Here is a 24,790-nt window from a genome sequence, read left to right as displayed (position 1 = left end):
GTGTCCATGATCCCATGAGGCCTCCCAGTGTCACAATGTCCCTTTGGTTCCATGGGACCCCTTGGTGTCACAAAGTCCCTTGGATCCTTGGGCCCTGCAGTGTCACAATGTCACCGTGGTCCCCCAAGGCCCTGCAGTGTCACAATGTCACCGTGGTCCCCAAGGCCCTGCAGTGTCACAGTGGATCCTTGGTTCCATGAGGTCTGTCAGGCAGCAATGCTCTCCTTGGTCCCACAGTGTCACAATGGCCTCTTGGTCCCAAGGGCCACCACGGTGTCAAACATGTTTTCTTCATTCCGTGAGTTCCTGAGGGGCAGCACTGGCCCCTCGGTTTCCTGGGGTCACAATGGCCCCATCATGACACGAGGTCCTGCTCTGTCACAAAGCTCTGCATGGTTCCACAAGGCCCTGCAGGGTCACAGTGGCCTCTTGGTTCCATGAAGCCTCAGAATGCCACAATGAATTCCTTGGTGCTGCAGTGTCCTGGACACTTCCTAAATTGGGGACCCCAGAACTGGACCCAGCACTCGAGGTGCTGCCCAACCAGTGCCCAGCACAGGGGAAACACGTATGAAAAATAAAAACCCCACAATTCCAATAAAGATTTGTAGGGAATGGTATGTTTATTTACAGCGCTGGACACATGTAGGGACTCATTGCCCTTCAATGGATATGCGCACCCCTGAGAAGTCCCAAACCTTTTTTATTACCCTTAATTAATTTCCATAGGCATAGAATTTCATAATAGGTTCATGCATATTCATTCTGATGATTTCATGTTACACTTAGAGTTAGTTACACTTGTTTCTGTCAGAAAGTACAGAAAGAACTCCTGTGTCACTCTGCGTGGTCTGTTTAAAGGCCCAAGGAGTCCTTCTTATCTCTTTTTAGTGTGGAAATTTGCATTCTTTCTCTTTAGCTGGGGCAACTTTTCTAGTGCTGCAGTTACCAGACTAAACAGCATATTTCACTTATGTTAACAAGCTCAAAGGAGCACATTTCACCGAAATCCAAATGGATTTCTACCCTGTTAAATTTTCACTCTGTCTCACAGGTGAAGAATCACTGCCCTGGTCCTTCTGGCCACAACATTCCTGATCCATATGAGTGCCAGGGGTTGGATGAGGGAAATGGTGGGGGTGGGGGGTAGGGACAAAGTGTAATTGATTGTCAGCCATGAAGGATCATGATTTTCATATGTATTCAGATTGCATAACAAGGTGCTGGGGGTCAATATCAATTGGATATTGCTGATATCAAGATATAAGTAGGAAAAGTTAAAAGGACAAAACAATTCTCTCTGCATTGTTTTCAATATAGTCTATCCACTTTGAAGACACTTCTGAAATCTGGTCCTGTCCTGACTGGGCCAAGGGCTACAGCATGAGCCATCTCCTGCTTGATCTGGGTGAAAGCTTGTTGCTGCTCAGGGCCCCAGTGGAAATTGGTTTTTTTTGTGGGCGACCAGGTAGGGAGGGCTCAAAATCTGGCCATACTTGAGAATGTGCATTCTCCGAAAACCTATGGCACCTAGGAAAGCTTGTGTTTCCTTCTTGGTGCTGGGTAGAGACATCCCAGTGATCTTATTGATGACCTCAGTTGGAATCTGACTCTGTCCATCTTGCCACTTTACCCCAGGAACTGGATCTCTCAGGCATGTCCCTTGACTTTGCTCTTCTTGATGGCAAAGCTTCCAGCAGAATTTGGATGATCCTCTCTCCTTTCTCAAACACTTCCATTGCCATGTTCCCCCACACAATGATGCCATTGATGTATTGCAGGTGTTCTGGAGTTTCTCCCTTTTCCAGTGCAGCCTGGATCAGCCCATGGCAGATGGTGGGGCTGTGCTTCCACACCTGGGGAAGTCAGTTCCAGGAGTACTGCACGCCCATCCAGGTGAAAGCAAACTGAGGCCTGCATTCTGCTGCCAGAGGAATGGAGAAAAACGCGTTTGCAATGTCAGCAGGGGCGTACCACTTTGCTGCCTTGGACTCCAGCTCGTACTGGAGTTCCAGCATGTCCAGCACAGCAGCGCTCAGCAGTGGAGTCACTTCATTCAAGCCACAATAGTCTACAGTCAATCTCCATTCTCCATCAGACATGTGCACAGGCCAGATGGGGCTGTGGAAGGGTGAGTGGGCCTTACTGACCACCCCTTGGCTCTCCAGCTCACGGATCATTCTGTGGATGGGGATCACGGCATCCTGATTCGTTCAATACTGCCGGCGGTGCACTGTCGAGGTGGCAATTGGCACTCGTTGCTCTTTCACCCTCAGGAGTCCTACTGCAGAGGGGTTCTCTGACAGTCCAGGCAAGGTGTTCAATTGCTTTATGTCCTCTGCCTCTGCAGCAGCTATGCCAAAAGCCCACCTGAGTCCCTTTGGGCCTCTGTAACAGCCGTTCCGGAGGAAGTCTATGCCCAGAACACACGGGGCCTCTGGGCCGGTCACAATGGATGTTTCTGCTGCTCATTCCCAGCCAGGCTCACCTCAGCTCCCACCAGGGTCAGTTGCTGTGATCCCCCCGTCACCCCGGCAATGGAAACAGGTTCTGCCCACATATGTCCCGATGGCATTGGGGTACACTGTGCACCAGTGTCAGCTAAGGCTTCATATTTCTGTGGCTCTGATGTGCCAGGCCATTGGATCCACACTGACCAAAAGATCCGGTTTTCCCATGCCTCTTCCTGGCTTGGGGAAGGGCCCCTCTAGCCCTGGCTATTATTTCTTTCCTAGGCATACATGGTAGATCTACTTTAAAGGGATCTGACAGATCATACTTGGCAGCTCGGGCATGGGAGGCTGAGGCTGCCTTCACTTCACTGGAATTCCCTCGGTCAGTGCTTCCCTCCTTGAGCTGACACACCCACGCTGCCAGGACAGAAATGGGTTTCCCATCCCACCTTCCCATGTCTTCCCCATGGTCACGCAGAAAGAACTCCAGGCTAGCCCGTGGGGTGTACCCTCTCTCTCTGGCTGGGGAACGTTGGGCTCTGACTTTGGGGCCTGTGACTCGCACTGGGGCAATGTGGGAACTGTTCCTCCTCACCTCCACCCTCATCTCCCTCATCTCCTCTTTGAGTTCCTTGCCCACAGCAGAGCCATGAGCCTGCACTGGGCCATGGATCATACTCTCACAATTTCTCAGCTGCTGGCAGCAGAGCCCACTGTCTCTCGGCTGTTATCGGCATTAATCGTGGCAGTGAAGGTTGTGTACTGAGAGGGCCCCAGCCTTGCCAGACTCCACAGCATTTGCCCTGTGCCCCTGACCTTGTTGGGGTCATTATCATGCTGTCCATCCCTCCCAAAGAGTACCTCCAATGCTGCCACTTCCCTCAGCTGTTGGATCCCTTCCTCAAGGGTTTTCCAGCACGTTCTGTGCTGGTGCTCCTGCATTCTCTCCCTGTGGACAAACCTCTCTCTGACACTCATTAAAATCCGCGCCCAGAGGGAAAGGGAACCTGGCTCCCTTACAAAAATCTGATTCATACCTGAGTCCTCGGTCAAGGGTCCCAAATTCCTTGCCTCACCACCATCCAGCTGGACACCTGTACTCATGACGTCTCAGACTTGAAGCAGTCAGGTTGTATAAGCCTCACGTCTCCGTCGTACAATGTACTTGTGCAGGTTACAGAGACTTTTGTACATCAGGGACTCGGTGATGATCGCAACCTCTGGCTCCCCTGTGGGTTGTGAGTGCCTTCCCTTATCTGGGTGCTCTGATTCCATCTTAGACCTCCTTGTTTCTACAGGGGCGACTGCTGCTGGCTGTGGCTGCCTTTGTGGCTCAGCTGGAACCTGGACAGTTGTAACATCTGTGGGTTCCACTGCTGCCCCATCAGAATCTCCTTTTTCGAGGCAGGGGGAGGGCTTCTCACCAGCTGGGGAAATGCACTCCTTCAGCATCTCCTGCATCTCCCTCACCAGACCCCCACCCAGTCTGGGTGGTTCATATCTGGGGTGGCTGTGGGGCAGGGTCAGGCTCTGGGGCAGCAGCATCCCTGGTCTCTGGGGCCGTGTCAGGTTCTGGGCTGGGTGTCAGGGTGGTTATCCAGGTTAATCTTCCCTTGTCTCTCAGTGCCAAATAGAACAGGGCTAACAGCAACACAGCCCCTGTATGATATCATTGGTATTTGGAGTGGATCTGAGCCCTTCACAAACTGGTGGGGCAGCCCCAAAGAGATGGTTAAAGGCTTGGGCGAAAATTTCCCCCGGTGTCATTTCCTCACAGTAGGTGCCATTATTAAAGTAACCCCAAAAGCACACAGTTAGTGTGTGACAGCTGTGAATCCATGTGCCTGTTTCCCAGAGGAAGTTAAAGATCCATGAATTCTTCCCCTTATTCACCCATGAAACAAACCAGAGAACAGCCACAGCAGCCTTGGCTGTAGGAGCCGTGTTTAGATCAGGGCCTGCAAATGGAGAAATGCAGCCACGGTTCCGTGCCACCCAAACCAGGGCAGGCTGGAGCACAGGGTGCCGCTGAACGAGGTTTCTGTAGCAGCACACAGAAATTGGATTACTCAAGAACTGTTATTCCCTTTTTTGTTTCTTTGCCTTCGAGCTGCACGTTGGGTGCCAAAATCTGTCTTGGTTTTCAAAGACAGGAGTCTGCTAAGGAAGGCAGGACCCTCCCTGAAATGGGGAAAAAAAAAATGTAGAACCCCCTCCCTGTAAATTGCTATAAATTTGAAGTTAAGGGCGACTCTTGGGCAAAAATATGGGAGCAGGAATAACAGTTCTTTATTAGGGAAGAAAATAAAAAGATAAAATAAACAATGCAGTGAACCAACCTCTAACAGATGGCAATTGAATACATCTTGCCTTGCAATCTAGGACAACAACTTATTCAGCATGAATCACATCCATTTACCACATCCCCTTACCCCCTGATATTGCCCACCTGGGACTGACATCCCAAAACATTTTTTAAAAATTGTGCATTTTTCTTCATAATTAAAATTAAGTGAATTTTTAATTAAATTAATTAAACTGATTGATTTTTGATAATAATAATTAAAATTTTATTTTGCTTATGCATAAAAATATTATTCTATATTTTAACATTTCATCTTAATGCTTCTATAAAAAAATCTCTGTATGTTTTTTGCAACCAAAAACGGATTGGTCATTGGTTCTAAGTAACACAATTCCCTTCATTAATTCATTGACCACTATTGGCTATTGATTTTACCCCCTTTATTGTATTTTCCTTTATTTGTATTATTTTTATCATCATTTTTATCATTTTCACAGACAGGGTGAAAGCGGCCACTTTGGGGCCCACGGAGACATTTCTGGGCACATTTGGGGCAGTTTTGTGTCTGGGGAGGGAATTCAGAGAGAACTTGAGGGTCTGGGGACCCCTGGGGGAGCCGGGCGGGCGCTTGGAGGGGCACTCAGGGATTCTGAGGGGCAGTTCGGGGTCCGGGGGAGCACTCGGGGGAGCTTGGGGAGATTTAACCGGGTTCCTCAGGGCGCAGGGCGCGGCAGGAATTTTAGGCGCGGAACTGTGTTCTGAGGGGCACTGGGGCCGCGGGGGATGAGAGGAGAGGAATTCCCAGAAGTGGCTGTACCGGGCACCTGTGGGGCTGGGAGCACTCAGGGGATCCGGGGACGCTTTTGGGGGGTCCCGAATGGGCGCTGAGGGGACTTGGGGATCCCGGAGGGTCTGGGGGACACTGACGGGAGAGATGGGGGCGGTACCGGGGTTCTGTGCAGCGCGGGGCATGACGGGCGTTGTAGTCCCGGCTTTAACGGGGCTCTATGGGGCTGCGGGGCATGACGGGAGTTGTAGGCAAAAGAAAAGATGGCGCAGACCCCCAGGCACCGCCCCCAAAGCCATGATCCCTGACGCTTATTGGTTGGAAGCAGTGATGGGCGGGACCCTCCGCCAATGGGAGGTGGCGGGGACGGGAACAGCCCATTCCCAGTACAGCTCCAGTGCCCCTCCAGGGCGTCCCAGCACAGCCCAGTTCATCCCCAGTACAGCCCAGTAGAAACCGAGTTCCCCTCCAATCTTTCCCAGTACAGCCCAGTCCCTCCCAATACACCTGAGTTCATTCCCAGGCCCTCCCAGTTCATCCCAATGTCATCCACAGTATGCCCCAGTATTGCCCAGTCTTCCCCACAATGTCCCTAGTTTGTCCCAGTATCCCCCAGTTTCACTCACAGTTTCACTCCCAGTATGTCCCAGTGTGTCCCAGCCCACCCAGATTCCCCCTCAGCATTCCTCATGTTCCCAGGCTGTCCCAGTGCCCCACAGGATCACTCCCAGTATGTCCCAGTGTCTCCCACAGCATTCCCAGTGTTCCCCAGTATGTCCCAGTCCTCCCCAGTGTTTCCAAGGACAGTTTAATTTCTCAGGGCTGCCGTGGCAGCCAAACCCAGCAGTGGGGTCAGTGCAGTGCCCATGGCCACAGCCCCTTGCAGTGCCCAGTGCAGCTGGGGCTGATGATCCACCCTCACAGCTGGCCCTGGGCCGGTCTGGAGGAGTTTTGGTGGCACCTTGGGCTGGCACACACCTGAGGAGGGTGTCTGTTTTCATGGGGAAACTCAGGGGTTTTAGATTGTTCCAAACATAGAAAAAGGGAAAGCCCCTCTTAGGCTGGGTGCAGCCAGCTCTGCAGGCACAGCAGGTCCCAGGTGAGTGAGGACAGACAGGATGGGCTGGGGCAATGTGGAGCAAGGTTGTCCATGCTGGGCCAGAGCTCAGGGCACAGCTTCTCTGAGCAGGCCAGAGCTCCTGAGGGGAGACCCTGGGTCAATATCAATCATAGAATGCTGAATAGCCTCTGATCTAAAGAGAAATGTAATAAATTACACGCTTTAAAACAGGAATGTGTATTTCTTACAAGCAGATTGAAATCTTTCTTCACAACTGGAATAGGAAAACTTTAATGACCCTCTCAGGGCTTTGGTGTTGTTTACATCAGACTCAGTCCCTGAGAGTGTCTTCAAAAAACTTCTAAAGAACTCAAAGTTAAATTAAAACTCCAAAGTTTCTTGAAGTTTTAATGGGTCCCACTGAGGAACAGGACTGAGAAAGTTTCCCCAGGTTCCCGTCAGAGCAGAACACTGGAGTCAGTGATGACAGCTGGGCACAAGCAAGGGAAAGGTGTCTCTGGTGCTGAGCAAACCTGGATGTGTTTCAGGAATGCAAAGGGCCCAGGCCAGAGCCCCAGCCCCTGGCAAGGCAGATCCTGTCCCTCCCTCATTGCTCAGGGCTCTTCCCGGGATGGGCACTGGCATGTGGGGATGTGCAGTGCCAAGGGCAGGACCATGGGGCGGCCCCTGCCAGGTTGCTGAGCAGGGACAAGGAGGCACTGAGGCCCCAGGGCTGCAAGGGTCACTTGTCCCCTCGTGGCCTCAGGCCCAGGGCCAGCAGCCATGGCCAAAGGGCTGCACAGGTTGGCTCTGTCAGGGCCTTGCAGCTGCTGCACATCCCTGAGCCCTCTGCAGCCCAGGCTGTCCCACGGTGTCCCTGCCCTGCGCCTCTGTCCCTGCAGGCTGTCGTCACCCCCGGCTGCCCCACCTCGCTGGCCCTTCCTTTGCTGGCAGCTCTGCCTCCTGCTGCCCCTGCCTGGCCACACAAAGCCTTGGGCTGCTCCAGGCTCCTGCTGGGGACGTGCTGCACCACAGCCCTGCCCTGGGAGGGAAATTCCTTTCTCCTCCTGTGTCCAGTCTGGACTTCCCCAGCTGCATTTGGGGCATAATTTCTCTCCCTGCCTGATTCCCACTATGGAGAAAAGCTCCACCATTTCAGAATCCACCTTTCAAGCCCTGCCAGGCCACTCCTGATCTGTCCTCAGTCTCTTCACAGCTGAGCCCAGGCACATCAGCCTCCATACGTGGGTTATGTTCTTGAGGCCTGCAAAACCCAGCTCGGGAGATCTCTGGGCCCTGTCCAAGGTGTTTGCAAAGGAAAACATTCTGCTCATATCACCAGAGGCCAAGGCCAGGCAGAACTGTCTGTCCTGGCAGCTTTTGTCTGGGAGCAATCCTAGGATAGATGGAATTTTGGCGGCCACATTCCAGCTCCTGCCATGGCCCCTGGACAAGAGGGTCAGTTCTTTCCTGCAGGAAGGAAGGCACAGAGCCCCAGTGCTTCTGAGGCAACTGAGATGCGACCATCAGAGGCCAAGGCCAGCCAGAGCTGGCAGGTCTTTTTCTGGCAGATACCCTTGCATACAGGAAATTTTTGAGGGGAAGTACCAATTTTGTCCATGGATGTCTGAAAAGAGGGACAGTTATTTTCCATAGCAAGGAAAGCACGGAGCCCCAGTGGTTCATGGGCAGATGAGAAGCAGTCCTTGACATTCCAAGATCAGCCAGACCTGTCAGGTGGTCCCTGGGAGGCCAAGCCTGCCAGACCTGTTGCCTGTTCCCCTCATTCCATGGATCCCCACAGTGTCCCAATGGTCTCTTGCTTCCAGGAGGCCCTGAGGTGTCACAATGCCCCCTTGGTGACACCAGGCCCTGAAGGGTTGGGATGGTCTCCACGGTTCCACAAGGCCCCACAGAGTCATGGTGGTCTCTGGGTTCCATGGAGCCCCGCGGTGTCACCATGGCCCCAAAGTGTCACAATGGACTCCATGGTTCCACCAGGTCCTCACCGTGCCACCATGGTCTCCACAGGAAGGGAACAACCCAGCCCCAGTGCTGCAGGGGCAGATGAGCCACAGCCACCAGAGGCCAAGGGCAGCCAGATCAGATGGTGCTGGCAGATTTTGTCCTTGGATATAGGGAATTTTAGAGGTGGAATGCCAGTTTCAGACCTGGCTGCCTGGAGGAGAAGGACAGTTCTTTTCCATAGGAAGGCAAGCACAGAACACCGGTGTTTCAGGGGCAGATGAAAGGTGACCATCAGAGGCCAAGGGCAGCCAGACCTCTCTGTTCTGGTATTTTTTTGTCTGAAAGCAACCCTTGGATTTAGGGAATCTGGGAGGTGGAACCCCGGTTTTGGCCATTTCTGCATTGTTAGGAAGGACGGTTCTTTTCCATAGGAAGGAAAGCCCAGAGCCCCACTGTTGCAGGGGCAGAAGCAGAGAGAGAAGGCTCCTGGGAGGCCAAGCCATCCAGACCTGTTTGTCCTGGCAGCTTTTGTCACTGAGAAATCCTTGGACCTAGGGAATTCTGGAGGAGGATTCCAAACTTTGGCCACAGGCATCTGGTCAAGATGGATGGTTTTTCCCACAGGAAAGAGAAGCGTGGAGCCCAGGTGTTTTGGAAGAAGATGAGAGGTGGTCACCATAGGCCAAGAGAGCCAGACCTGTCTCTCCTGGCACCTTTCATCTGGGGGAAATCCTTGGATATTCAGAATTTTGAAGGTGGAATCTCAGTTCTGGCCATGGGCACCTGGGCAGGAAGAAGAGTTCTTTTCATCATAAAGGAAAGCACAAAGCCCCAGTGTTTCAAAGGCAGATAAGAATCAGCTCCTTGGAAACCAAGGCCAGCCAGACTTGTCTCTCCTGGAAGCTTTCACCTGGGAGAAATCCTTGGATATAGGGAATCCTGGAGGCGGATTCCCAACTTTGGCCATGGGTGCCTGGATGTGAAAGGTGCTTTTTTCCCATAAGAAAGAAAAGCACAGGGTCCCAGTGTTTCACAGGAAGATGAGAGGTGGCCCCTGGGTGGCCAAGCCAGCCAGACCTGTCTGTCCTGGCAGATTTCATCTGGGAACAATCTTTGCATAGAAGCAAACTAAGAAGAGGAATCCAAATGCTGGCCATGGGCACCTGGAGGAGAAGGACAGTTCTTTCCACAGGAAGGAGAGCACCGAGCCCCAGTGCTCCAGGGGCAGATGAGCAGCAGCCCTGGACATGCCAAGGTCAGCTGGACCTGTCAGGTGGCCCCCAGGTGGCCCAGCCAGCCAGGCCTTGATGCCTTGAGAGGCCACCTAGAGCAGAGGCTGGACAGTGTTACAGGAGTAAAGTGGGGATTTATTAAAAAGGCCTTCAAAGGATTCACCTGGGCAGCACAAGGGCCTGGCTGAGGGTACATCCAGGATGGACGCCAGGTCACGCATTTTCACACTTTTGTAAGATTTGGTTCATTTCCATATTGAGGTTAATTGTCCAATTACACCTTCAGATTATGCAGCCCCACCCTCCCAGTCTGCTCTCCTCAATTTGCTGTTGTTTTCACTTTTTGGGCCCAAAGCTGCAGCGGTGTCTTTGGTTCTCGGGCAGGAAAAGGATTGTTTTGTCTGACTACACTGTAAGAAAACTTGCTGACACTCTGCATGAAGTTTAGAGTTACAGATACAGGACAGAATTGGGAAAATATGGAAGCTAAAACTTAAGGCATCAGCCTGTCCCATGTTCCCTTGGTTCCATGGGGACCCACAGTGTCACAATGGCTCCTCTGTGACACTCTGGGCTGCACAGTGTCACCCTGGGCCCTTGGATCCATGGGAGCTTCCCAATGGTCCCCTCTGATTCCACGAGGTCCCCAAAGTGTCACAACTGACCCATGGCTCCATGAGGTTCCCCAGTGTCACCAGGGTGTCCTTGGACCTGCCTTGTCACAACTGACCCATGGCTCCATGAGGCTCCATGAGGTTCCCCAGTGTCACCGTGGTCGCTGTCAGAGGCTGGATGAGATCAATGTCCCCAGACACCTTGGGCTGAGCTGTCAATCAGTCACACAGATGGGACAGCGCTCACCCAGCTCTGAACACCTGAGATATCAGAAGTCCCAACTGGGGGGAGGCCCACGAAGGCCCAGGGGCTTAAAACCAAGGAGCACAATGTCAGCCTCTCTTATGGACTCTGCCTTCTCCTGGGGTTTGTGTCTCGCCAGCACTGGAGCCCCAGGAGCTGGGAGCCACATGTGTGTCTTTCTGTGGAGCTTCTGTCTTCCTGTCTCTCTCTCTCTTTCCTCCCCTTCTAATGCTCTTTATATGGAACATTTGTGGGTACCTGAACAACTTCAGTGTTTAGGGCTTTCCAGGCTAAATGGGCTGACGGAATGAAGTTACAGCTGTGACAAGTGATTTAAGTTGGATTGGATTTGTATTAAACGCTTTTCCAAAGTTTCTTGTTCTTTTGTACTTTGCCAGTAATATTTTGGTGGTCCCGAATGGGCGCTGAGGGGCACTTGGGGGTCCCGGAGGGTCTGGGGGACACTGATGGGACAGATGGGGGCGGTACCGGGGTTCTGTGGAGCGCGGGGCATGACGGGCGTTGTAGTCCCGGCTTTACTGGGGCTCTATGGGGCCGCAGAGCATGACGGGAGTTGTAGGCAAAAGAAAAGATGGCGCAGACTCCAGGCACCGCTCCCAAAGCCATGATTCCTGACGCTGATTGGTTGGAGCCGTGATAGGCAGGAGCCTCGGCCAATGGGAGGCAGTGGAGGGCGGGAACAGCCCATTCAGCCCCTCCAGTCCCTCCCAGTACAGCCCAGTTCATCCCCAGTACAGCCCAGTACAGCCCCAGTGCCCCTCCAGTCCCTCCCAGTACAGCCCAGTCCCTCCCGATACACCTGAGTTCATTCCCAGGCCCTCTCAGTCCCCCAAGTGCCATCCATATCCCGCTCCAGTGTCCCCCAGCCTTCCCCACAGCGTTCCTGCCCATTGCGGGGCAGCGGCGCAGATGGAATGTCCTGCGGCCCTCCTCCTCTCCAAGCAGAGCACAAATTCCAGCTCGGAGGAGGCTTCCCCAGAGAGGGCTCCGGCACCTGTCTCAGCCCGAGTGTCCCTGCAGAGGAACAGGGCATTTTTCAGGCACTTCCACAAGCTCAGGGTTCCCATTTCATGGGGAATCTGGGATGAAAATGGCCTTTTTCAGAAAGACAAATGCAGAGGAGATGGATTAGAAATTATTTGGAAAAAGTGACCCTTCTTCCAAACAAAGTTCACCAAGTCATTGCCTGCATTTCTCCTTTTCAGGTTCTTACAGTCATCTCCTGAAAGGTCCAGATTGTTCTGGTGCTTTTCATGAACTGATTGAACTCTTGATATATATCAGTGCATGAGATGTGGAAGCTTCTAAACTGAACACAGAAACAAACTCCCTCTGTCAGCCCATTTTCATCTTCTACATCACTTTCAAGCTGTCCATAGGGGTGTTGGAATGATTATCACACAGCTCTCCATTTCTGGCTGCAGGCTCTGGAGATTCTTTCTCTGCATTCAGTCAGGCTTGCATTCCCTGACAATTCCTGGTAGCCCATCATGGTTTCTTAGGGTAGAACAATAACAGTGAAAATCTCACCAATGGCCCAACTGCCCAGCCCACAAGATAAAGAAAGAACAAATTGTAAAGTTCTTCAACTATTTGTCCCACTTTTCTGCAAGAGTCAAGCTGCACACATGGTGTGGAAAGGCAAAGAAAAGCTGCAGCTGGTGGCACATCTTGTGACAAAAGCTGCTCAAAGCTTCCTCGTCTTTCAGCAAAGGTTCTTGGAAAACTGAAACAGCTTTTAAGAAATGAAATGAAAATGGAAAGAAACAATCCAAGATGTATTTCTCTGTTTATTTTTATGCTACCCTTTTCTATCTTTCACTACTTCTCCTTCTCACTAATTGCAAGTGGATCTCACTTTTATGATCCACGACGTGGCAAGTTTTAGACAGTGTAAAATATCATGAGCTACACACAGTTGGCCTTCCCCTGTTTTGTTTTGTTTTTTGGTGTTTTCTTTTTGGAAATCAGTGCTGGGGACTAAGTGCAGTTCTTGGGTCAGGTACAAATTCAGCACTGAGGGAATGTGCTCCAAGAGTGTTTGACCCTCAGCAGGGACAATGCACAGCAGTGACCGAGGGGATTCCTGTGCTCCTGGGCAGGAGTCCAGGCTCTGGGTCTGGGCTGGACACGGCAAAGTTCCCGTGTTTGGACAGGCTCAGGGGCTGCCCCGGGGAGCGCGGGGCTGGGCGCGGGGGCGAGCGGGCAGCGGACACATGGACACAGGACACACGGACACAGGGACACATGGATATGGACACACGGACACGGGGACACACGGACACTCGACACACGGACACGGGGACACATGGACACGGGGACACATGGACACGGAGCTTCAGCTGCAGCGGCTGCAGTGGCAGCAAAAGCAGCGAAAGCAGCGAAAGCAACCAGCACTAGGGTGAGCTGGTGAGTGAGCCAGGCCAGCGGCAGAAGCCGGGCCGTGCCGGGCGGGGCTGAGCCGGGGCCCGGCAGGGTGGGAGCTGCCAGGACGCCTGGAGGGAGAGCGGGCGTGGGGCCAGCGCAGGGCGCAGAGCATCCCGGGCTGGCCGAGGGGTTCCCGACCCCCGGCACGGCATCAGCCCCACTGACGGCATCGTGCTCCTCCCGCAGCCCCACGGCACCAGCGCAGCCCTGGAGATCGCGCTGCTGGACAAGGTCTCCTCTGGCTGTGCTGGTGTCATTCACCTCCTGGAGTGGCTTCAGCTCCCCGACAGCTTTGTGCTGGTGCTGGAGCATCCGGAGCGGTGCCAGGACCTGTCGGGTTTCCTGGCGGAGCGGGGGTTCCTGCCGGAGGAGGAGGCGCGGGGGCTGCTCCTCCAGGTGCTGGAGGCCGTGCGGCGCTGCCCCAGCTGCGGGGTCCTGCACAGGGACATCAAACCAGGGAACATCCTGCTCGACCTGGCCACCGGGCAGCTGACACTGATCGACTTTGGCTGTGGCACTTTCCTCCAAGACACAGCCTACACCCAGTTTGCAGGTGAGCCCTGCCAGGGGATGCTCCTGGGCATCTCATGGCCCAGCCGAGGTGCAGCACCCGGGCTTCCCCTATTGCAGCCAGGATGGGATTAATGCTGGAGCCAGGTTGATTTGGGTGGGGGTGTGAGGGGGTCCAGGTCCCATCCCTGCTGACAGCCTTCAGTACCCACTGTGCCCTGGGCTGGGGCTGGAGCTGGGGCAGCCAGCCCGACAAAAACCCCCATGGAGGTAGCAGAGAGGGGGGTCTGACCCCGTGCCCCAGACAGTTTGGTGTGCAGGTGAGAAAGGGCTTGGACTGCTGTGCTCTCCTTGTTTGCCTTGGCATATTAACATTTTTTGGGGCCATGCAAGCAAGGAGGAGAGGGGGTTTTCTCCACTACTGTGTGAGTTTTTCTTTTGTGTGTCATAGTTGTTCCTTCCCAGGGCTTCTGCTCCCTCTTCCAGCACCAGTGGCTTCTTTTCCAGCCCTGAGTCTGTACACAAGTCCCAGGTGCTGGCGAGAGGGCAGCGGTCACACCGTGTGCCACTGGGGCAGCCCCTGCATGCCCAGGGGTGCTAGGGCCAGGCTCTGGGAGCAGCAGCATCCCCCTGATGAACTGTGTCTGTGCTCCACAGGAACCCTGTCCTACAGCCCACCAGAGTGGATCCACCAGCAACACTACCACGGCGAGGCAGTGACGATCTGGTCCCTGGACCTCCTGCTGCACCACCTGGTTATGGGAAGCTCCCATTCAGGAGGGGCCAGGAGATATCTGGGGTCAGATCTTGTTCCCAAGACGGCTCTCTCAAGGTGATCCTCATCTCTGGGCACAGGGGGAATACCAGTGCTGGGAGACAGCAGCAGCTCATAGGCATGCTGCTCTGGCAGCTGCTGAGGAGGTGGCACATGTCCTGCTCTCCTGCTCTCCTCCAAACAGAGAATCCATGGGGAAGTTTAGGCCCATCTCTGGGCACACCCAGCATGGCCTGGGCACGGGAACAGGGGGCAACTTCTACAACTGACTGGTGATTGCTGGTTTCTCTCCCCAGAGTGCCAGGATGTCATTAGGAGGTGTTTGTCCATGCAGCCCTTGGACAGGCCATCCTTAGAAGAGCTTTTCCGTGATCCTTGGGTGCAGGGTGTTCCTCTGCCCTAGAAGATGGGAGAGTTCCACGTGCACAGTTGGATCCAGGGGCCTGGCAGGTAACAGCTCCACACATCCCTTGGCACTCAGTGGCAAAGCCAACCAGACAGGTTTTGTCCTGCCTGTAGCTCTGAGCAGGGGTCAGCAGAAGGGAAGACACAGTGCATGGGCTGGAGCTGAGCTGGACACCTGGTGTGGGAATTTGCAGATGAGTCCACACGCTGGGGGATGCTCCCAGATTTGGGCATTGCACAGCCTGTCTGGGAACCAAAGGTTCCCCCTTTGCTGAGGCGGATGCAGCTGATCCTTCAGTCGGATGCCAGGCTGCTTTTGGCAGGGCTGGGGGCATGGGCTGGGGTGGGTATGAAATGGGAGTGGGCTGCTGGCCCTGCCAACAGCCTCCGGCACCCACCATGCCCCGGGCTGGGGCTGGGCTGGGGCAGCCAGCCCGACACAAACAAACCCCCATGGTGGGAGCAGAGGTGGGACTCCAGACCCTGTGCAGGGGCTGCTTTGCTTTGCAGGCAAGGAAGGGCTTGGGCTGCTCCACTGCCCTTGTTTGCTTTGGGATCACCATGGGGGCAGTGCAGGGGAAGGGAGAAAGCCTGGGATTCCCTCCCCCATGGTGGGTTTTTCCCTGGCATGCAGGGGTTGGGCCTTCCTTAAGGCCCTGACAGAGATAAGATTTTTCACCTTTTTTCTTGTTCCCCTTTTTGTCTGTAACCTATTTTCCATAATTTGATGTTTGTTTTTCTAGAGGAAGTGTTCCAGGTGGGGCCCAGTCTGGATCAGGACGTGCTTGGGAGCAGCTGTGGCGTGGATGGGCCGTGCCCTTGGAGAAGGCTGAGGGCATCGTTTGGGACCAGCTTTTCTTCCAGCGGGGGATGGCGTGAGGTGGGTCCTGTCTGCTGGGGGTGGTGGGATCAGAGCTCTGGGGAGATGGCAGCGAGCACAGGAGCGTCCTGCTCTGGGCAGCTGCTGAGGGCTGGAGGTGCCATGGCTGGCTGCAGGCTGGGCACATGTCCTGCCCTCCTGCTCTGCTCCCAAAGGCAGCAGTGATGGGCAGCTCTGGGCACAGCTCTGGCACGGCCAGCATGGCCTGGGCACCGCGGGTGGCTGGGACAAGGGGACAGGAGCCTTCAGCTGACGGGGCTTTCTGGTTTCTCTCCTTGCAGCCGGGCTCTGCGGGTGCTGAGGCTGCTCTGGGCTCTGCCAGGGCCCTGCTGGAGCTCAGCACCGGGCTGCAATCAGCCAAAGGAGAAATGAGGTGCCCTGCAGCACAGACTGGCTTGAGCATTTCAGCAACACAGCTCAAGAAAACATGCAGCCACCCAAAAAATAAACTTGTTCAATAACTTCTGAAATGAAATCAATCTGGGATGACCCCAAATGACTTTTTGCAGCTTGCTCAAGCAGTAGCTCAGCCCTTCTCTGAACTGTTCTCTCTTCTCCCTGCCTTTTACTTCCCAACTGCTTCCTCTTTTCCCCCAGTGAGTTCCCAGCCTATTCCAGTCTCCATCACACTGTTCCCTTCCTTGGTGCCCCTCGCCATGAGGAAGGCCAAGCCCCAGGCTAAGGGACTCATCCTGTCACTGGCTGAGGAGCAGCAATGTCTCAGAGGTCTGGTGGGATTTTAGTGTCATTCAGACCTGCTCTCCAGCCCCCAGCTCTCCTCACTGCTGAGTTCCCGCTCCTTTTTCCTTGTCCTTGCAGCAGGATGAGCTCTGTGAATCCCCTGGAGCCTCCCCACTCTTTCCAGCCCACGCACCCACCTCAGTTAGGCTGAAGCAGCAGCTTCTCTGTCTCCTCTGGCACACCAGTGCAGTCTCCTGTGCAGGGAGCCCCAGCCCCAGAGCACAGCACTCAGCAGTGCAGTCGGGGCTGGAGCAGCTGCCCTGCAGCCCTGCCTTGGCTCTTTGTGGCAGGGAATGCTCCCTGTTTGCAGCTGTCCCTGCAGGATGGCCCCAGGGCAGAGCCCAGCCGGGCTCCCACTGCAGCCCCTGAAGCTTGGGGCAGACAGTGGTCCCAGAGCTGAGGTTCACGGGGAGCTCCCGGAGCTGTGCCTCTCACTCTGTTGCCGTGTCACCGTGCAGGCTGGCTTGTACGGGGTGAATGTACCAGCCCTGGTTTGACTGACAGGGGCCGGGCCCATCACATCTCTCCCAAGGCTGCAGGCATTGCCCAGACCAGAATCTGAAGGGGCACAGAGATCAGACCAGTGAAATCATCCAGACCGGGTTTTCAAAGGCCCTTTAGAAGGAAGGGCTTGAGAATAAACGTTCTCTGTTTGCCACATGAACATCGGGGAGAGTGGTCTCTTTGGCTCCAACCCACTTTCCTCCCTGAGCCAACGTTACCCACCCCCTCACACGTCCCCCTCGTGCCTTCCCACTGCCTTGTCCTGTCAGGACTCCCACAGCCCCTCATCCCTTTGTGGCCCCATCTCCTCAGGGTCTCCCCAGCCCAGCCAACCTGCCCGGCAGCAGCGCCACAGCCCCACAGGAGCTCCAGAGGAGCCCCAGCAAGAGGCACCTGGAGCCCTCAGCAATCCAGCCAGGAACACGCGGGCAGGAGGACACGGATGGTGGTTCCTGCCTGGGACAGGGCTTGTGGCCATCTCCAGGCACCGCTCTCACAGAGATCCCCACAGCTCCAGCCCCTGCCCATCTGCTCTGTGGGCAGCACAAAGGCTTCGGCAGAACCACCAAAAGCCAAGTGGCTTCTGGCCATTTTCCCTGCAACCCTGCATGCCTTGGCAGCTTGCTGAGCCCAGGAACCCTTTTCTCCCTCTTCCCCTCAGCCCTGCAGAGCCTGGGCAGCCAAAGAAAGATCCTGGGAGTCTGACTATAGCAACACATCCTATATTTATACGCTAAAGAAAAACAAAAATAAAGAAAAGAACAATCTTAAAGAAATGAAACATTCCTGCTGGCTGGGGTGGCTCCAGCAGACAGAGCCTCTGGGATCAGCTCTCTGCAGAGCTCCAGCAGTGCAGCCAGCCGAGCCCCGACAGACGAGGCCGTCTCCTCCATGCCCTGCAGAGCCGATCACACAGGTTGTCAAAGGTGGAATATGGAGCACTCTCTGCTTCCTGGAGGATATACAATGCTTGAACTGCCAGGCTTGCCACGGTGACGCTGTTGTCATTTTCCAAGCCTTCAAGGGCTGAAAGAGAGAGGAACAGAGCCATGGTCAGTTCCCACATGTGAGGGGACCCGAGGGGACTTTGTGCCAGGGCCATCCCAGCTGGCTCTGGCCATGGCCAGCAGGGAGCAGGGACCAGCCGGATCAGCCCGAAGCTGCTGGCCACGAATCCCCCAGGTGCCCTGAAAGCTCTGTGTGCTCTGCCCACACCGGCCCTGGTCCGCACAAGGAGCAGAGCCCTCCACAGCCGGGGCAGGGCTCGCAGCTCCCCCGGCAGCCCCCGCTGGCAGCCCGCTGCCCTCACTCACCCTCAGAGAGGAGCTGGAGCTCTTCCTTCCTCCCCCTCAGGTGCCGCCCGGCCGTCCCTGGGAACACAGAGCTTGTCAGGCCCAGGGCACAGCTCCCTGCCAGCGGCGCCGCCAGCCCTGTGCCCACACGCCCTCCTGGCCCGGCTCGTGGCTCACCCATGAACCTGACAGCCGCCTCTCGCAGGGGCTCCTGTGGGCTCTGCAGGTAGGGCAGGGCCCGGCGCAGGTGCTCGGCCACGCTGCTGCTGTCCTCTGCCAGCTGGAGAGAGCGACAAGAGGGAAGGGTTGGCCCCGCAGCCCCCCGGGCCGGGGCTCCATGGGCACCCGGCTGGGGCCGCAGGAGCCTGGAGCAGAGCCCGCGCGGCCTCGGGCTGCAGCAGCGGGCAGGGGCACAGCTGCCAGCCCGCACACCGAGCACCGCGCTTAGGGGCTGCTCCAGGCTGGGGCTGCGGCTTCCCGGCCCTCCTTACCAGGCACTCGGTGAATTGGCACAGCTTCTGGTTCTGAACCATCTGTCCAAGATCCCTCCTCTTCAGGAACTCGGCCGCACAGAGCAGCGTTTCCTGAGAAGCCTGGAGAGCAGCAGAGACGCGGAGATGGCCCCACAGCCCAGGGCGCAGGACCCCGTCCCTGTGCCAAGGCCAGCAGGAGCTGCAGCCTGCGAGGCGCCAGGACAGGGCCAGCCCAGCCCCTGCCAGGGGCCAGCAGCAGCTGCCGAGTCCTCACCTCTGCCACTCGCTGGTTCTCATCGTGGCAGTGCATGGAGAGTGGCAGCAGGCTCTGGCGCACGTATGCCTTCAGGACCTTTCTCTCCTCTTCCGGAAGAAAATCCAGCATCTCCTTGAAGACAAACAGGGAGCACAACTGCACCTGGCTGTCCTCCTGTAGGAAAGGAAGGAAGAAAGACCTCAGCATCAGCTGCTTCAGGCCCACCTGGGCACAGCCTGTGAGTGCACAGGGCACAAAGTGTGCGGGCAGCACCCGCTGGCCGTGGCTGGAGGCGCAGACCCTTACATTGTCAAAGAGTGGCAGGAGTGCCTCAGCCAGCTGCAGGGCGATGGTGCTGGTTATTGGGGCACCATTGCAGAAAAATAAAGCTCTGAGGAGAACCGTGGTCATCCTGAGCATGGTGCTGTCATCTTCCTTCAGGAGTTCCACGAGCCTCTCATGCAGGCTCCACATCCTTATGGCCATCTACTTGTGGAACACAAGTGTGTGAAACACCATCCTGCTGCCACAGGGCCCAGGGGCCACAGGCCTGTGCCAAAGCCCTGGGGCAGCTGCAGCAGGAGGCAGGAGAGCTGGCAGCAGCTGCCCCAGTGCCCCAAGGCCAGCCAAGCCCCAGGGACTGCCTTCCCCAGCCCCACGCTGGCAGCACGGCTTCAGCCCCTGCGCTCTTCTCACCGAGACACTGGTGGTGCCGAGCGCCACGAGGCCTCGGAGTGCCAAGCGACGCCTCCCCCTGCACTCGCCCTGCAGGTGCTTGGACAAGAACTGCAGGACGCTGTCCCGGCACTCACTCAAGTTCAGGTGCTCCAGGATCTGAAAGGCACAGGCCGGTGACGGGGGAGCGGCCGGCGGGAGCCCAGAACCGCCCAGGGCCGGGCCCAGGCAGCAGCACAGGGCGCGGGCTCCGTCCCAGGCACTGCGGCCAAGAGAGGGCAGAGAGCCGGGAGGCAGCTCAGCGAGGCAGCGCCGGCCTTCAGGCTCACCTCCACAAGGAACGCCAGGGCAGCCAAATCCCGGCACGGCATGTCCTTGCTGAGCAGCCCGAGCAGGTGGAATGCAATCGCGGAACACGCAGCTTCGGATGCGCGGTGCATTTCTCTGACAGGAGGAAACACGAGTCAAAGCCCTGAGCCAGCGGGGGCAAACCTCTCCCAGGACTGCCTCACAGAGCTCTGGCCTTTCTCCACCACCCTGCAAGGGGCAGCTGAGCCCTCTGGGAGGTTGCTGCTCTTGGGCACGCTCCTCTCCCAGCCTTTTGCAGCCTCCTTGGCCGTCCCTTGGTGACAAGGCCTTCTGGCCCACGGCCACGGGGACTGTGTGGGGCACCTCGGGCACAGGGCACACATGCCGGGGACAGCTGGGGAGCAGGGGGTCTCACCTGGCCAGCACGCCCACAGCACAGTGGTGGGTGTCAGCACAGAGCAGTGTGTCCCAGCCACGCTTGTCTTCCATGGCCACCACCACATCCTCATAGTGAAGTTGGCAGAGCAGGGCCTTGAGGGTCTGCTCTGCAAAGCTGTGCACAGAGCAAAGCTGAGGTTACACTGGGAGCACTGGCCACTGCCCTGGGAACATGGCAGGGACAGGAGGACTGGCATGGAGCACCTGCTGGGGCTCGTGGCAAGGCCGTGTTGCTGCTGGCATCCCTTCCAGAAGGTATTGACCTCCTCTGGCACATCCAGAGTGCTGAAGAGCACTTGGAAGAGCAGATGCACAAAGAGGCCGGGGAAATGCACGGTGACTACATGTGGCACACAGGGCAGCTGGAGGATCTTCCACATCACCACGGTTGCCTGCAAAGGACAGAGCAGCCTGAGACAGCGCTCAGTGCCGAGGTGTCCGTGTGGCAGGGCCCGAGCACGGGAGGGAGAGGCCCGGAGAGACGCAGGGGGAGCACCGGGCCTGGTGGCCCTGGAGCTGCCCCGAGGCCAGGTTTCAGCCCAGCGCCTGAGGCAGGGAGACGCCGTGAGAGAGGGAGGATGGAGAGCTGCTGGAAAGGTGGCCTTGGGGCCAGCAAAGGCAGAAACTCACAGCCAGGGCAAGGACAGCCGCGTGGTCCCCATCGGAGGTGCACGTGCTGTGCTCTGGCCAGCTCCCCAGCACATCGAGGAGCACAAGCATGGCTGGCTCTGCAGTCCTCAGCGAACACATGATGCTCTTCCACATGGCCAGAGCAGCTCTGTGGGATCAGAGCTCTGTCTCAGAGGAGTCTGGGACACAGCAGCGTGGCCTGGGCGGCAGCGGGGAGCTGAGCTGCTCTGCCAGCCCTGCCTCTGCCCACTGCCCCTCACTGGCAGCACGCAGGCAGCCCAGCCCAGTGGGCACTGGCCCCTGAGGGGCAGGGGGAAAGCATGGCAGCATGCTGGGGGGCTGGCAGGGGCCAGGGCTGGCAGAGGGAGCAGCCAGAGGGCCCTGGAATTCTCTGTGTCAGACACCTGGGACAGGCTGCACAGGGGGAAGGGCTGCTGAGCCCTGAGCCCTCTGGGCAGGTGGGCCCCGTACCTGTCACACAATGGGGCCACACGCAGGAGAGCCATCACCACGTCAGAGGGCTGTGCCTCTGTCAGATCCAGAAGGGGCCTGTACAGATTGTATTCAGGAAACTCATTGGCCACGAGCCACTGGTGGATGTACCTCACCATGGCGGGCACCTGGAGAAGGAAGGGGAGACTTGGAAAGCTGCTGGAGGAAGGAATGTGCCCAGCTGCCCCAGAGAAGTGCTTCCCTTGCCACCACACTGCTATGGCCTCAAAGGCTCCCAGGGAGCAGCAGGTGTGGCTTGGGAGGCCAAGCAATTGCTGGGAGAAGAATAGCCAGGCCACAGGCTGCTTACTTGCTTTGGGCTGGAAGGACCCTCCTCCACAAGCATATCCAGCAGGGCAGCGCTGGTCTTGGTTTTGAAGATGGGAGAGTACGCTCTGAGCACGGTGCCCATGGCGCTGCTCTCTTCCTCCCGAATCCTCTTCATGAATTTGCAAACCATCTGCAGCAGAAGGGCAAGAAGCCCGGGATGCTGCATGGAGTGCTCCGAGCACAGTGCTGGGCTGAGCAGTGCCAGCAGGCCCAGCCCAGGTGGGGATGGCTGCAGGTACCTGCGCTGTTCTGCGGAAGCGGCCACGGGTGCGATCCTGCTCTCGTGTGCGCTGCACGGCTGCACCTGGCAAAGAGCGAGCGCAGCCCGAGCTGAGGGGCTGCGGGAGAGGCCGGAGAACACAGCCCAGCCCTGCGCTGCCCAGGCAGGGACAGCCCCGCGACGGCCCAGGGCACGGAGCACGGCTGTGGGGTGTCTGCCCGGCCCCTATTCCATCCTGACCATGGGCATGGCCCCAGGGGATGGGATGGGATGGGATGGCATGGCATGGCATGGCATGGCATGGCATGGCATGGCATGGCATGGCATGGGGCCAAGCTGGCTGCAGGCACCAGCCCTGTGGCCCAGCTCTGCCACTCACCCTTCTGCCGTGGCTGGAACTGCTCCACCTCTTCAGGCTGCTGTGCTGGGGCAGCTCCAGGGCCTTCTTTCTCCTCCTTCCCCCAGGCCAGCTTGGGCACGCTCGCAGGTCTGTGCTCTACGACACTACCTGGATTCATGGCTGCTTGCAGAAGGTGAAAAGGAAAAGGTCCGAGTCAGCAAGTGCTGCAGTCGTGCCTTGAGGGCACCTGCAAGAGTGAAGTCTAGGCAAGGCTACAGGACAGCAAGTCCTGCACTCTGGTCCTGGGGGCTCCAGCCACAAGGACAGGAGACTCCTGTCAAGGGCAGTGAAAAGCAAATGCCACAGTCTGCCCTCGAGGGCAGCTGCAGAAGAGATGCCTCGGGAAGGCCAGGGGTCACCAAGTGCTCTGGTCTGGCCACGAGCTCACCTGCAGGAATAATACCTTGGGAAAGCTCTGGGTCAGCAAGGAATAAGTAGCTGTGCGAGGGCTCCTCACAGCACCGCTCTCTCGCGTCCTCTCTCGTCGTGTGCACCGAGCACTGTGGAGTGTAACTGTAACTTGTAACTGCCAACACCTCTGCCAGAGCGTGTCACCAAGGGCCCTTGGAATCCCTGTCCCGTTCCATTCCACGGTGACCATGCTGCACCGTGTCACCAAGGGCCCTTGGAATCCCTGTCCCGTTCCATTCCACGGTGACCATGCTGCACCGTGTCACCAAGGGCCCTTGCACTCACTGCCACCTGCCCTGGGGCCACCCCCAGCCCCCCAGAGTGGCCCAGGGTGGAAGGAATGCCTTGCCCCAGGTGTGTCAGACAGCCCAACAGGATCTTTAGGAAGGGCTCAGCCCATCAGCAAACGCTGCCCTGCTCTGCGGGCTCAGAGCAGCAGGAGCCCCCGCAGCTGCCGTGGGACACAGACCAGGAACGTGTGGGCCAGGGCAGGAATGCTGCTCTGAGCCCTGGGGCCCGGGCAGCGCTGACAGCAGCAGGTGAGGCACAGTCCCCGCCCAAGCAGAGTTCCCCCGAGCCCTGGCAGCACCGGTGCCCGTCTCCTGCCCAGAAACCTGTGCCCCAAAAGGGCTTCTCTGCCAGAGGGCAGCCAAAGCTGGTGTGTACTGGGGGCTGTGCTCCGTCCTACAGGGGCTGTCAGGGTAGCAGCACCTGGAGCAACTGGGGGCAACATTTGGTGCATGTCAGATGTTGTTGCTCCTTCCTGGGATGATTTTTTCATGGAAGGGATTAGCAGCAGCACAGAAACACCAACAGCTACTGAACTTCACAGGACAAAGAGACTCCACCAAAACACTGTCATGTTTCCTTGTGCTTTTGTGTCTTTCTTGCACTCTGAAAGAAGAAGAATTGGCCCAAGCCCTGCTATTCAAATCTCCAGCTGCTGTGTGTCTGCCTGTGGCAGCTCCCTGCAAACACAACTGGCTGCCTGCTCAGCTGGGCAATGGACGGCCACAAACAGGGAGGGCCCTGGTGAACATCTCTTTGGTCTCGTGGGGCAGCGAGGGCACAGGAGACAAAGACTGCTCCTCCCGAGTTCATGGGGCAACAGAGAGATTTTATTTCCCAAGCCCCCCCTTACACAGGGCATTTGAAAGACCAGGCCTGGAAGCTCTCATTGGTTTGAGCTCCATGCCCCTTCAGGTTCTGGCCCGTGAGGTGCCTGCAGTTTTGGGAGATATTTGATTGGTCAAGACCCCTGTCAATCATGGTAACACCTCACCCTTCTTTTCTTTATAAAATTCTGTGTATTGTTCTCTGTCACCCATCTGCAAGGGCCCTTTGCCAACATGGTGACAGAGGACAGCGTGCATCTAATTTGCACTGGAGCTGCAGCATTCCCCTTCAGGAACTGTTAGGGGAGAACTCAGGCCACAGGCATAATGCTTCTTGGTTACAAATTGAACTTATCTCTAAAAGCAGAAAGCTATTTAACCCTGAGCCCATTTAACCCTTAGAGAAAAACCCAATTTTAAAAAACAACCTTTAAGCACTTGATCCCTTGGGGAAAAACTGAACTCCCAGAAAACAATCTGTAAACAGAAAAACTGTTTGTAAACATGAGAAATAATTTGTAAACAAATCAAGTCCTTATATGAACTGTCCATGAGGCAGGTGATCATTTGTAATGCTGTCTGTGGTTTCCTGTGTCCATATTTTACGCAGCTGTATTGTACTGTTGTAGGATTTATTGTAAAACATGAGAACAGACTCAGAGGGGAGGAGGGTGTACCCTCAATCCAACCCCTTTCCCCTTTTTTCGTTGTCTAAGAAATAATAATAGGATTAGAACATGGATTTTGAATACTATTAACTTATGCAAAATTTCATCCACGTTTACTGATAATATTTTTCTTTACCAGCCAGGTTCAGGGTGAA

General features: G+C 56.2%; 1 protein-coding gene across 1 annotated transcript in view; it reads left to right on the top strand.

Moving 5' to 3' along the window:
- The window catches only part of LOC144248803 (uncharacterized), a 1,234,558-nt gene that overhangs the window by 723,638 nt on the left and 486,130 nt on the right, over nucleotides 1–24,790 (top strand).

The sequence above is a fragment of the Lonchura striata genome, chromosome 36 (assembly GCF_050655825.1).
Source record: "Lonchura striata isolate lonStrDom1 chromosome 36, ASM5065582v1, whole genome shotgun sequence".
In the NCBI taxonomy this organism is placed as follows: domain Eukaryota; kingdom Metazoa; phylum Chordata; class Aves; order Passeriformes; family Estrildidae; genus Lonchura; species Lonchura striata.
The sequence above is the reverse complement of the archived record's forward strand: the minus strand, read 5'-3'. Positions and strand labels throughout refer to the sequence as shown.